Raw genomic sequence first — 15,305 nt, forward strand, 5'->3', positions numbered from 1 at the left:
GTTTCTTTATATGAGTTTTCATAAATCATGGTGCCCATCATAGGAAATACTGGCCAAGGCTGCCCCTCCTAGGACACCACCTAATTTAAATGCACCTTTGGTGCCCATTCCTAAAAGTGCCATTAAAATGGTTTAAATTTGTTGGACATCATGCACATTTAAACCAGTTTTAGGTTTGGGGTGGGTATGACCCAGCTAGTACATCCTGCCATACTACAGATTTCCACCTATACAACACACAGAAGTCATTTAAAAGTTTCTACACTGACCTGGTTTGTGTTCTTGTCACATGTAACCTGTCATACGACAAAACAAAAAGGTTTGCCGTTATCTAGATAGCTTATTGGCAACTAACAGCTTGTAGACTGTATTCTACAAGCACCCAGAACGCCTGAAGACACAACATGAGCTCTGACCCCGTCAATCTACAATTATGATTACTTGACCTTCAAAATTGAAAAGTCAAACAACGGCTATCAACATAGAGTGGTTTATCTTGTCTAGTGTTAAACCTGAGTAGTTTGTAACTATGTAAACACACAAGTAGCTGGTTGAAAGGTAGAAAGGGCTTTACGTGTTGTACATTTGTATTTGCTATATTTCAAACTGCACCAGACCCATCCAGGGAGACAGCTGCAGCACAGGTGCAGACTCATCTGATCCGAACATGGCTTCTTACAGTATGTGCTAAAATAAATAATGGTTTTGTTGCAAGAGCTGCTTGTGCTTAACCTTAAACGTTAAGGTTTTTAGGAAGCGTCCCATGTGCACTTTATGTGACATTGGAGGCCCAGATATCAAGCAATGCATTTACTGCATGAAGCGTAAGGTTTTAGAAACCTTTCTATTTCCGGTTATTTCTAGCTTTGTCTACACATTGCAACATATATTGGGGTTCTAATATTGAGATAATACTTGGGACAATCTTTTAACACAACTACTCACATGGTTTTTTAACCAGTATAATGGGGTGGCAAAAACTAGCAAATCTAAAAAAAATCCCCTGTTGTCCCTTTCTAGTTCACACTTATAAAGTCTGCCTGAACAGACTGACCACAATTATCAAACTAATTAATATGGGAGAAAAAACTTTAAGGGACCCTCCAGCCTCCAGCCATGCACTTTAATGCACAGCTGAGTGTCCCATTGATATTTTTGATTAGTCCCCCTTGGAAAAGCATTGGAAGTTGTATTGCGTAGATGTCCCCCGCCGGCCCCGCAAGACACCCGGGAGTCTGCTCCGGTAAGTTGGGGAGAGGGGGGCAGAGGAGGACAGTGGTAGCATATCTCAGGGAGGGAGGACAGTGGCAGCGTATCTCGGGGGGGGGGCAGAGTGGCAGGATGTTTTTTTGGTGCTTTTTTAAAGAAAAAACTTTTTCTTTAAAAAAGCACCAAACTTTTAGGGTGCGGCCTATATACGGGGGCGGCCTATATCCGAGCCAATACGGTATATGTGTGTGTGTTTGTGTGCTTTTTGTTTCGGTTTATGTATGACTCTTCTCATCATGTGACTTGCTGCTTCCTCTCCAGTAGAAACCATAGCTAAACCTTATTTTATAATTCTGCTTCTTCAGTTCTTTTACAATTAATGGGGAATAAGTGAGGGGCTCAGACCACTATGCACTTTAAATAAATTGCTCCAATGTCGTCTTTTATTGAGTAGGGTGGTCAGATCACTTTTTTAAACTAGGGGCAGTCTAATATGCCTGACAGCATTACTGTGAATACTTTAATATGCATTCTTCCAAAATGAAAAGAAAAATAAAGTACTTACTAACAGAAGTTGCAGCCATGCTGCACAAGCTGCCCTCTTCCTCCATAATCGCTTGCTCGAAGCTGTCAGTAAGTGGCAGGAAAGCGTTCCCATTTCAATCAATGGGAGAACTTTCCACAATAAGGTTTAAATGGACCACGGCATGCGGCATTCACCGGAGCCAGAACTGGAGATGACTGGAGGTAAGCACATCACGGGCGGGGAGATGTGTTCAGGGTGGGGAAAAGGACGAATGCATTAGGGGTGTTCAGCAGAATCCCCCTAATGCATTTCCAAAATGGACACATGAAAACTTGATGGGACCACACAGTTATAATATGCATTAAAGTGCATATGATGGCTGGGGGGGGCCCTTTAATGTAACCCACAAGTATACATTTTATACTTATATCTTCAGTGAAATCATTCAGTGTCCTATGGCTATGGAAATATCTTTATTGGTGAAAGTAATTTGTAAATAAGGGTTTCAGAATGTGACAATCTAAGCATTTTAGGTAGAGTGTAGAGTGTTTACCTCCATTCTCCATTGTACAATGCAGCATAATCTGTTGGCACTTTAATCGCAAAAATAAGACATTATTAGACAAGTCAATGCCCCACCAAAAAAATCATGTATATATATATATATATTTATATATATATATATATATATAATATTAAAATTTTTTAAATAATAATTAAAAATATATGTGAGTACGGAACATTTATTGTTACTTATTTCACATAGCAGCTCAGCCAGAAACAAACCTTTAAAAGGACTAGTACATAGGGTTGTGTAAGGTCACAAGTGATACAACCTGCAGTTCTGGATACCCCTTAACATACAGGAACACCGACCTGCAATTCAGCACTTCGCTTATACATTTACCCCATACTGATGCATCGTTTGACAGTCCTCGAATAGAAGACCATCTAATGCTAATTTTATAGCGGAATTCTATTTACAAAGAAACAAATACTAAAATAAATAAATAGTGATCAGTTACAATGACGACACTGTTACGGCAGCAAAATAAGTGAGAGATATTAGAAATATTGTGAATTTAATGTAAACACATCGCAAGCACATTGTGAATGCTCCACGTTACTGCTGCTAGGATTTTTTGGGATTAAGCTCTTTAAAATACCGCACCAGAAGAGATTTCCCAGGTCAGCATGGCTGCACCTCTGGATGGACGGGATGGGAAATAACCATTTGCTAGGGGTTCAGAGAGAGTCCGAAACTTTACTTAGAACACGCTTACACGTCAGTAGTCGGTATGTCCTCCAGCAGCCTCCCTGACGGCCCTTAGTCTGTTGGGCTAGAACCTCAACGAATTCTCTCTTGCTTCCTAACATGCATTGGCGCGGATTCGATCCATGCACCTTTTGTTCCTCGCCGTCACTTAGTCGCTTCCCCATCATTCACCAAAATCTGCAACACAATAATTACACATAAGTCCTTCTACTTTCGGGCATATAATGGAATTTGCCGCATTGTTTATGATCAAGGCTACAGAGCCCAAGCAAATGCTTACCCCCCCCCCCGTACACTGCGCGCACACACTTGCAGCAGAATTGCATTAACATAGCTTGATCTCTTGGGACAAAGACACATGTAAGTGATATGTGAGAAGCCTCCCTGCAATTGGCCAGTCCCTCCATGTGGAGCATGTGCTGTGCTGCTGTCTGTACTTTAGTTTCTAGCCCTTACTCTGGAGCTGCAGATCAGAGCAAAGGCTGGGAGGAGGAGGGGGGAAGGGAGAATACAGAAGGAGGGAGGAAGAGACACACAGCTGAAGGAGGGAGCGCTTGCTGGGGACAGAGGAGGAGCCTTGACGTGAGCTACAGGGCAAGGAGCTTGCGAGAGCTTTTTCTTCACGTCATTTTATTTCATGGCAAGTGCTGGGAGCGCAGGCAGTCTCGTAAGCAGTGGGTTTTGCTCTCCTCTCTCCCCACCTCCTCCTCCTCCATTGTATAATGCCTCTCGTCTCCAGCCAGCAAAAAGCACTGGCTTAATCGTGCAGCCGGTCCGACATATGGAGCTGGTGCTAGATTAGGGGGAGAGGGGGTCGGTCCTGATGTTTTAAACCTCAGGTGAAACTGCATGTGGTAAGTTCAACTCACGTCCGATTATTTATGCATACACACCGCTTGCTGCAACATACAAACTGTTATGCATGACACTGTTCAGATGTCAGTGACAATCACATGTAGATATCGGGCAGGGGGGGGTGCTGTCACTCACATGTTTTAATCGCTGGATCTAGTGCCTCGGAGTAAAGTTCTGTCGGTTTACATTGTTACATGGGATGTAAGTTGTTCCAAGAAGTAGTGGATCGTTATCGGAGAGGCTTTTCCAGTGTTGTATAGAACATCGGGAGCGATCCTAAGCGCTGTATTCTTTTATTTATTTCATTTTTTTTTCTGCTGTCCGATCGCCCTTGTCAGTTGAGTTATTTCTGCCCCATTGATCCCAGCACAGTAAAGGTTAATTTGTTTTTAGGTACAGTATTGAACTGGTGCATTATAGCGATCCATTGGATGACAGATCGCGTGTGATCACGAAAACAACCTATAGAAAGGATTCAGAAGGCAATCACTGTACATTTCCAAGTATTTAGTCCACTGTCAGAATCCCCGAGTCTCCTAAATGCTTAAGTTTAGGTTCTTCCCTTGAAGTTTGAAGATCAGAATGGTTCCTGAATTCTGGAGGCTGCTCCTGTCTGCAGTTACTCGATGGATCTGACAGTTTCAGAAAGTTTCTCTCTCTTTGTGGCTATAATGGAAGTGAAACACTCTCTTTTAGTGTTTTAGTGGGGTTTTTTTTTGTATTTGTGGATCTCTGTCAACAAGTACATTTTAGGGGGTGGATATATGCACTGATGCCATGGGGGTGGGGTGGGGACTGCTGTGTTAGTTTGACATACATTGCATAATGGTTAATGCTGCACTTGCTGCATTTTTAGAGTCATTTCTAGAATTGACATGGAAATAGTCCATTGAGCTGTGTTAAAGCCCATATTCACAGTGGTAAGTCTCAAGCTGAAGCAGGCAAACAGTGGGCTATCTTCAGTTGCAGACAGATGGCCTGGGATCAACAATGTTTTGCTGGACCTTTGTCTTCAGTGGAGATCTTGTAGACAATTGTAAGCGTGCAGGCTCACTTGGTATGGGCTGTGTGTTGCATCAGGCTTGTACCTTCATACCCAAAGCTCAGCCATCAGAAATGGCATTTACTGTTGATTTCTATGAAGGTTTAAACTTTGTGAACACTCCAAATCATCTCTGTGCTTTGATGACCACTAAAAAGTGAAGTTTAGGGTTTGTGGAAATGCTTAGCGTGGGAGCTTGACTGTATGGATTTCAATATATTGTAATGCCTTTATTAATGTATATGTTTTTGAAGAACAAGAGAAGAACCTTGGTTATGATAAGCAGCAAATACAAAGAGCAATGTCTTTTTGGTGGAACTTCATTCTTTACATGTTGTTTTTTTATTTTAAAATGTTTGCAGTCATTAAATTAGTTTGTGGTACTTTATACGTTTCTAAGTATCGTAACTAATTTTGGAAACAAAGTACTTAATAGAAGTTTTTCTATATGTCCATGATTGCTCAAACAAATTATTGATATAAGGATAATGAAGGCCTCGTGTTTCCTCCTTGAAGATGCTGCTGAATTTCACAAATAAGTTGTGTGTCTCTTGACTAGTTTTGCCATATAAAAGGGAGATGAAGGAATTCATTTGGCACATTGATTATGTGTAATTTTGCCAGATCTTCTGCCTGCAAGATGGATTTCTAACCTTTCAATTAGAAAGATTTAAAAAAAAACGCCCAATTTTATGATAAGATATAGTTTATTTCGAAAAGACTGACTGGTTTAGAAGACGGTAAAGCTACTGTGTATCGTTATGTCTGATATGACCTCTAACTTTGGAGACACGGCCAAAGGACTTTTTGTGTTCTTTGCTGCTGTGAGTTGATGGGTACATAGATTATGTTTTACTTCTGATGTGTTTGTATATTTGGACTACAGAGAGGGATATGTAAGGAGTCTCGAGGATGCTTAGGAGATTTGTTGACTTAACACTTTAGCAATGAGACTTATTAACTACTTCCCAACATGAGGAGCTACGTAGACCTTCCATGTTCATGAAGAAGCTCTTCCATGAGCCATAGCTAGTTCTATAAGTATTATCTGCACAAATTGCTACTGTTTACTCATTATGTGGGCATTTGTGTGGGAGTCATTTGGTATTCTGCCTACAACTATAATTTGTCATGATACAAGTCTATTATAATACTCAAAGCACTAATATTCTATATTCTTTTAAAAATAAAAAGCACCTAATAATATAATGCACCAGACTTGGACGTAGGCCATTCTTTTGGGTGTTTATTGCCTTCTTGACAGCATGTCAATACATACATAATTCTATAATGACATAAATGTACAAAGTGCGTTATAGCTGATATACCAAAAAAACAATAGTATGTTTATACACATACCAAAACTTTTAGTATTGAGAAATTAGGAAATTGTGAAAACAGCGATATGTCTGTTACTACAACATCAAAATTATCTTTGGTCATGTTAGGGATAAAACAGTCTAGACTTTATCCGAGATTAAAACTTCAAGATCTTCACAACAAAATTACTTAATTGTAAACATTTTTATATTTTCAAACCCTTAATAATATGTCAAATACAAGCATATAAAGTCATATTGATCCTGATTTAACAATCATCTTGTAAACTAGTTAGAAAGGAGGAAGTATTGAGAAACATTTTCAACCTGAGGAACTGAATTCCCTTTCTGTTTTATCAGACGTAAGTGAACCCTGACACATTTTACAAGAAATTAGGCGTATTGTATGGTTAAAACTTTTTTGGAATAATTAGGTAAATTCACTGAAATTAGCTATAGCGTGGGCAAAACTTCAAGCAGGCCCACCAACTGGCATACCACCCCTAGGATAAGAAATTAGAATTTAGATATTGGCCCCAAATCCTGGGTGTTCCCTGAAAAATGGGAACCACGGAGGGATTCTTCTATAAACTTTATGGGAGCAAAAGCATTTCAGGTCTCTCCGAACACCATGTTAGGGTTAATATGAATCTAAAGTGTAGACGCATACTGTCTGTTAGATGTAGCAGGTATAGTATAGCAATGTCGCGTGACAGGTGTATTTACAGGCGTGCTTCAATCAGCCAATATTTAGCCAGCCATCTGTAACTTTGGGAAACTACAGCATGTAGGGGGCTGCGCAAAATTAGGGGGAAAAGGTCAGATCTCATCTCAGCTGATCAGTGCTAATGGATCAAGGTAAGTAGTTTATGTTAGGTTATATAGGGAAACGTATGGGAAGAAATCTTCTCCAGCTTCCATGATGATGAAAGAGCGGAATGGACAGAAATATCATACAGGGAAAGAAAGCCTTCTTATCTTGATTATCTTGTTTTGGCGGTTCGTTATGTTACATGGATGTATGTTATTACGTCATAATGATTCAGGAAAGAAATAGTTGTCGCAAGGTCATCAAGCCGATATTTAGGGGCTATTTGCAGGGCTTGGCGTTCTCACAGAAGCTTTTGCCAAACATGTTAAAAAATGTCTCTTGCCACACAATGCTACTCAACATGCTATACGAAATGTATAGAGCAATCAGCCAAATGGGCAGTCCAACCATTTTGCCCACAAGTGGCTCATTTTCCTTGCATTTTTTGTAAATGTGTACATTTTATTGACTTTTATAAATCAGGATTAGCGAGGAAGGTTTGAAAAAAAGAGATTGAGATTAAGAGATACAATAAGCAACAAATTGTGTGTGCTAGCCATATCAAGTGCTGCGTAGATTGTTGGCGCTATATATAAATAAAAGATAATAATAATAAGAATAATAGTATAGCACCACCAAGGTGTATGGTGTTTAAATTTCATGCCAATATTAAAACAAATTATATATAGCCCTGATATAATTACTAATACAGGGCCCCTAAACCTTTACTGTTGGTGCCTCACATTTTTAGCTGTATGTATGCATTATAACTTCTTAATTCATTTATTAGTAATTGTTTTGCTACCTAATACTGCTTAATTCTCAATTAAGACTTACTTGGTGGGGCGATCACCGTATAGTGTTAATAATTAGCATGAATTTATTCCTAAAGCTTCAGCCCATTCTGCAGCCCCGTGCAATAGATAGAGAGAAACAAATAACTATCGACAACACAAGTGTAGCCGCTGACGTAAAAGGAGCACCTTGCTTGTAAAAGATTACACTGGTTTGTTTAGCTGCTTGCCAAGTAGCAGGATCTGATGTAGTAAGAAGGCCACACAAGGGCTAACTCAAAGTGATAATGGGGTCAAAGACTGTTTTCTGAGTTTTTAATATATGTATTAAAAACGTAAGGAAATATAAAGATGTTTCCTACTGTGTGCTGTGTTTTTAATATATATATATATATATATAAAAAACATATAATATATATATTAGTACGTGCGGTTGGATAATCGTCGCATGGATCACTGAGGCACTAGAATGGGTAATCCTTATTCTATTATCGAGCACTCAGACCTGTTCAGTGTGGAATGCACATTCAGTTCTGTACTATATCCCTAGGGTGTTCATATTATTTAAAAACCATCCCTGGCTTTTCCAAAGATGCCACTTGTTAGCTGTTTAATTGTTTCCAGTTTATTTATTTTTTTTAATTTATTTATTTTGCTAACAGATGGGCCAGTGTTACATTGAATTGGGGTTAGGGGCTGCCTGTGAGTTCTAAAGGTTCGGGTAATCTTAAAGCCTCCAGTTATTTCTGAATCCACCTTGTGTGAGATGGGGTGCTTGAGTTTGGGATCCAAGAATAGCTATCCGTGGTATGGAGATGTAGTCCTTGTGTAGAAAAAAAATACAAGGAAACAAATTGTGGCAATAGATGCTTTTTATTTTATTTATTTTTTAAATTATTTGACGTAATAATCCTCCTCTCTCTATGCATATTGTAGAGCCGCTAACACAAACCTCGTTTTGTTAGCAGCATCCCAGTGCATCCATCATACCCCGTTAATGGGACTTTGCACATGTCTGCTCACCCCATATAGCAAATAAATAATGGCTGCAGTGATTTCTGCAGGCTCGCTGCACAGTTTTCTGTGTGCTGGACACAAGAGGAGATGGCTCGAGTTGCTACAGCTCTTGGCAATAAGGACATAGTAGGAGAGAAAACTGGCTGATTACAGGGTCCAAAGATCATGAGCTAAAAAGGAGCAAGGTCCACTTAAATCTAGACAGGCCGGCTACGTTTCCTACTATATGCCTAGTGTTCTCGCTTAATGCCCCCTGCTCCTGTGTAACCCATTGAATCCCACATGACCTTACACGATCGCTACCATTCATGTGCAAACTGAGCCTCTCCAGCTGTTAGATTCCAAGGGAGAGACGTAGAAAGCAATTCTAGTGCAAAGTGGTTACACCGGGCAATCTTAATAGAAACCATTTGAATGTTTCTGCTGATTGTTCAACTTTTAGCAGTTTTATACAGAACCCCATAGTCCTTTCACAAAAAAAGAATGATCAATATATCTTTCAATAATTATGCCTGTGCTTACCTCATATGTAATCTGCTGGCGTCATCATTACCTTGTCAGTATACTCGCTCAATACGATTGCAACTGTGCATCAAAGAGTGACCAGATATATTGCTGTTTTTTTAACAGCCAGAAAGCATTTTTTTTTGGGGGGGGGGGATAATTTTTCCTTTAACTGGACACATGTGAAGGTAAAACATGTTATACGTAATCTGGCAACCTAGTATTGACTCGTTTGGATGTGTGGATGGATTAATTTTTAATGTGGAATATGCATTACGAATAAGGCAACTGCTTGGAGTGGGACTGTTAGTGGAATTTGCTTTGGCCAGAATTCTAGAACGCAAGAGGTAGATATATAAAAATGCTTTATATTGTGGACTAGATTCCTGTTAATGAAAAATAAAGTGGTCAAGGTGACTGCGGTCCGTGGTGCAGACGCTCAGTGCTTTTTCCAATTGTGTGAATGTGTAATATTAGTAGTTATGTTTTTGAGGGGTTATTCTATATTTGGGTATTCAATGTAGATAAAATGGATTTGCCAAAATTGTATAATGAGTTTGGAAAATGTCATTTTATTTTGATTATAGGCATGAAACCAGCTATTCACTAAACATTTTAGATGCATTTTAGATATATTTGACAAGTAGCATCTTGCAAATGGAAGAGAGTATTTGTAGAGTTAACGAGTGTAAAAGATTGCTGCAATTATAGTGCAGACCTTTTCTAGTAACAAACAGTAACTTATTCTAAAAGGGACGTTTTTGGTTTTAAAGGAAAATGCAAATAATAAAGCACTTATCGGAGGTAGAAGCTGCAACCCTTCTGCCCTCTTCTGATGTGGTCCAACGGTTCTTACCACTGATTGGCTGCTTGAAACAGCCAATCAGTGGCAATAAAGCATTCAAATTGAAATCAATAGAAGCACTTTCTACACATGTGCATGTGGGTCCGAATAGACCCCCGCCTGGCCGCAGATGAGCTGTCTGGAAGGGCCAAATGTATATGGGAGATTCTGCGGATGGACGCCACAAAAACATTTAAATGGCCCACACAGCTAGCATAAGTGTGACAATAAGAAAATGGCAACATTTGTTGTCCAATTTTTCATCTCTGAATAGCAGGTGGCTTGTAAATTGTCTGTAATGTCTACCTTTCCTCTTTTTGGTGTGGTTATTGGTTACAGCATTGATTATTACACTACAGCAGTAACCACGGCTTCGGAAGAAAGACCCTGAGCCATTTTAATAAAGTGCAGATTCCGCAGCACAGTATTCACAGCATAGATGGTTACTGGGATTGCTCAGCTGTCTAAGCGAATGCATTTTTAACAGAGTTCATGCAACCGCAGCCTCTCAAGCTGTTGGGACTATAGCCAGTCAGCCAAAAGGCTGGCTGAGTGTAATGGGAGTCCCGATTTCAAACCGCCCTTAGCCTACTATGTCTAGCAAGTTTGTTTTAAGTCTGTTCTTTTAAATTTATTTGTAGATAAGATGTATAGATCAAAATCTACATTTCTCACGTACCGAAATAGACAGATGTATTGTGGGGAGCCCTGATCAACAGAGCTTGCAATTGCATATCTGCTAGATGGGAAGCACAATATCTACACTTGCAGATCTCTAAGGCGAGATCTAATTTTCTGTAACATCTATGTTCTCAGGAGTATAACATTTATTTCATGTGCTACGCCTGCGCCCGGTTCGTTCTGTGCGTTCCAGTAACATTTTAAGGGTCCGGAGAGTCCTCTGTTTGTGAACAGAGTTGTTGGTTTGACTCCTAATATTTTCCACCGTCCGTGTGCTGTCTGAAGGCTTTTTCTCTTGCTGAGACGCTGAGCTGCACCATAAAAAGGAACGCCCATAACTGGAGGTGAACTATGCAGATCAATGGGGGTGGAAGCTGGAGACAGCGTGGAGGGCCTTCTCTTTTTTTTTTTTCCTGCTATTCCGAAGCGCAGCGCACGCTTGCCACAGCAGGTTTGACGAGTTTTAATTGCCTTGAGGGAGATCTGCGAAGAGTGGCTCGACCAAACTATTTAAACCTATTTCATAACCAACGTGCTATCCCTTTCTGGGTCTCAGACCGACTTCACCGTATAAAAAAAAAAAATGTTCTTCTTCCATGGAACAATTAATGGTTTATTTCCCAGTTAACCATTTGAACTCTGGTTGGTGGTTATTGGGCAGCAGTGGTGGTGGTGGTAGTGGTGGGACTCTAGTTTGAAGATAGTATACAAATATAAATGTATATGTATCGATGTCATTTCAAATGTATGATGAAATAACACCACAATATGTCTAGGCTTTTCTGCCGTCTCTTATGTTGTTTTCTGATACTTTAGGCAAGTCTCTACAAAATAATATTAATTTTGGTTAATTAATAGAATGAAACAGTTAAAAATTCACTATAATAAAGCTCATGTATAATTTTCTTTTTTTTATTATTATTTTTGGGTCTTTTTAGCTGGTTTTAATAATATATTTAAGTGTGACTGTCTCTTCATCAGATAGTTATTCCCTAGAATTGCCCCAGAAACAAAAGGGTTTATTCACTAAACTGTGGGTTGCAGGTGCGCTATGGTGAATTAAAAAAAACATCTATCAGTATAGATAACTATAAAAGGCTTATACCAGGGAGTCTCTCAGAGAGAGGAGACGAGGTCATAATGAAATCTGCAGGGTGAAATGCAACTCATTTATAATTAATGAAACTGTCTCAATTTTTGTTAGGAAATTAAGGGGAATTTATGTTTAGGAGCAGATGAAAAATTAGCCGTTTGAAAAAAACTATTTCAATGGTGAAGCCAGGGGTTGCTAGCCGTGGTGATTAGCCACGGTGATTAGCGTGCCACAGCCACGTTCCTTTTCTTCTGGGTTGAGTCATTCAGCGGCATGGTCATGTTGGACAAATAGGTTATTGGGTCTTTTTTCTGGTCTTCACGGAGAAGCAGCAAACCAAAAATGTTGTGTCAATATCATTACACTTAGGATGCATGTTAAATAAGCTTCTGCCACATCACTTGCGGCACAGAGATTAAATTCGGTGTCTTCGAGCATTTGATCGTACATTTAAAATGTAGCATGACCTATAGTACGACTGCTTTATCTTTCTCTGTTTTCCAGAACGTCAAAATGTTAATATTAGCAGTGCTAGTTCCATAAAGCCATTAAGAATGTAAACGCTTAGACTTCACTACAGGATGAAAAAAAAAGGGAAATCTGCGTTTAATATTTTAGCAAACGTTAGACTTCTTTACATAGCTCTTTTTTTCAGTCTATATGTTTCCTTCCAGTTGTCTGTTAGGTCGCAGTGTTACGCATGCAGGCCCGTACAGCTGTTATCATATGAGCCCATATGGCAGTTAAAGGGATATGGCTGCTGAACTAACATTCCACCCCCTCCTCGCCGGCACGTGACTTAAATCAGAGTTTTAATGGTAGAAAATATCTTCCTGTTTGGAGTCAGAAGGCCAATGCTTATTCACTTTCCTAGATCAGGGATGTATTTTTTAGCATGCAGAAAAACACTGGTGGATTAACCCTTTGCGTTTGATACAGTATACAACATGGCTTAAAAATAACAAGCCTTAGGGTGGTTTTTTTTGCCCAAGTGGCAGCTAGTGGACCATAAGATATCTAATGTATATTTGGGGGCAATGCCTATATCCACCGAGTTCAGAGGGGGGGGCTACAAATGGTTAATGGGTTGCAGGATACAAATTATCAAGAAAGACTAAAGGATCTCAATATGTATAGATTGGAGGTGGAAAAAAAGAGATGAGATATGGTGATAATATAAATATACGGAAATCTAACTGGTTGTGAGGTCAGGGTTTTTTACAGCTTATTGATCCAGTGAGAAATCAGGTTTCATTTTGGGGTGAAGAATGACTTTTTCCCTTTTTGAGGCACAGTTGGAAATCATTTGAACGAAGGGTTTGCCTTCTGGATCAACAGCAGTGTTGAACTTTGACTTATTATTATTACTGTAATTTTTACCTGAAAGCCCAAAGTTATCATATTTCCCCTCGCTGTGTGAAGAAAGGTGCTCCAAGTGTGATAGGACCACAGAGGAAACATTTGGGGCTGCGCTTCCCAGGTGGGGATGTCCAGCCCCTTCCTTCCCAAGGCCAAAGCCTCGGCGGGGCAAAGAAGTCTTCAAGGCAGCCAGAAGGCACAGCAGCCTCCTCAAAATGTCTTGAGGGACGAAGCTCAACTGCAGCATTTTCAGTGTAGAACACAAATGGAAGGAAAACTTGCCTGTGAGTGAATGCGGTAGGCAGGTTTCATTGTCATCCACCCTTCTACATAGGATACTTTGCTGAAATGAGTTATCTGGTGTCTATTCTCTTCTTTCCAATCTTACAATTTCATTGTTGTTACTCCAAATATTCTAAAAGATTACATATTTGAGTATGTGTCCTCAATAGTTTTCTGTTGTGGTTTTGTGATGGTATCAAACCCTTTTGGTATAAGTAATCATATCTCATACCTCCCAACTTCTACCCCCCGTGAATCAGGACGCCAGGGGTTAGAGCTTCGGAGGTAGGGCGTCACTCAAACTGGGAGCGTTACTGGGCACCGCTGCTGTCACAGACAATGGAGAATATAATCGGAGCCGAAAAGCAGGACAGAGGTAGAGCTCAGTGGGGCAGCAAAATTGGGACTGTTGGGAGGCATGATATGCAAATTATGGCAGCAAAAAAATGGATATGAATCCCACTGTCATGGCAAGTAGGAGATGGTAGCATGTTTTGTGGACATTTCTTACCCTAAATAAAGACCACCCTCCGTAAAGCTACTATCACAACATAAAAACAGCACTAATTTTGATATTAGTAAATGAATAGGAATAGAAGAAAACAATACATTATGTCTTATACAGGTGTAGTTCCTGAGCAATCATGGAATCTTCTTTTAGACTTGCAGAGAGTTCTCCGAATTGCTTACGTGTTAATTTGCAGATACTTGTGAGTCATGTTTTCAAGAACATGACAATCTGTCCACTTTGCTGCCCCTGGTGCTTTTTTTCTTTAGCCGACATGGTCAGAAGTATAATTTGGGTACAGGGGGTTCTTTTAAAAGTGTGATGAAGGATCTGAGCGCATGATTTCCAGCCCGGCGAGATAAGCTGTTAATTATGTTAAGGTTAACACTGCGTGATCTCGCAAGCATATTTCTCAGCTCTCTTTAGCTATAAATAAAGGGTTAATACAACATATCAAATAGCCCAAAACCATTTTGAAGCGTGCTGTTAAGTGTACTTTATATACCTGATATTCATTTTTAAGAGAGCTGTAAGTTGGTCAATGAACTGTCACTGTCCTAATGAGTTAGATACTCTTTTGTTGAATATCTATTTAACCCTTTTATTAACCTCACGAAAGTCAAGTGCTTCCAAAGTAGAACTAAGAATTCCGTATTAGAGCCCATCTCCATCTGTTCCGGTATGTCTTAACTTGTTAACACCCTAAAGTGTTAATGTTGTTGTCAGTTTTAACATTGTTAGTTTTCACTTCTCCTTTGTGAGAGCACTATGGACTGTACTGATGGTCTATATATATATATATATAAAATATATACTGTATATATATACGGTATATAACCCTTTTTTATAGTAAGTTTCATTCATTATAATATACTCTATTATAGGGATTTCATAAAATGTAATTTTTTCCCAACCTAGTTACCGTATGTTTATTAGACAAATGTCCCCCTGTTCCATTATCATTCGCAAAAATGTTTCCTTTTTGTCCTTTTTAAACATTTGTGTTCCGTACACACCATTTTTAACCCTAGAAATGCCAGTGTACAGACATAAGTGGAGAACACATGTAAAGAGAAAGAGCATGTCCTTTGATAGCATATGGAATATCTTGTACCGTGAGCTTTAAAACCACTGTATAATTCATAGCTCTTGCAGTTCTTACTCTGCACTATTTTGTTGGGCGAT

The 15,305-nt window shown here is 39.5% G+C and overlaps 1 protein-coding gene across 1 annotated transcript in view; it reads left to right on the plus strand.

The window, feature by feature from the left end:
• The first annotated feature begins 3,652 nt into the window (after positions 1–3,652).
• SERTAD2 (SERTA domain containing 2) overlaps positions 3,653–15,305 on the plus strand; it is a 35,409-nt gene continuing 23,756 nt past the window's right edge. The window contains exon 1 of the mRNA XM_053459732.1: positions 3,653–3,865. The gene's annotated coding sequence lies outside the window, so the exon portion shown is untranslated. The remainder of the gene's footprint in view (positions 3,866–15,305) is intronic.

The sequence above is a fragment of the Spea bombifrons genome, chromosome 3 (genome assembly GCF_027358695.1).
Source record: "Spea bombifrons isolate aSpeBom1 chromosome 3, aSpeBom1.2.pri, whole genome shotgun sequence".
In the NCBI taxonomy this organism is placed as follows: Eukaryota; Metazoa; Chordata; class Amphibia; order Anura; family Pelobatidae; genus Spea; species Spea bombifrons.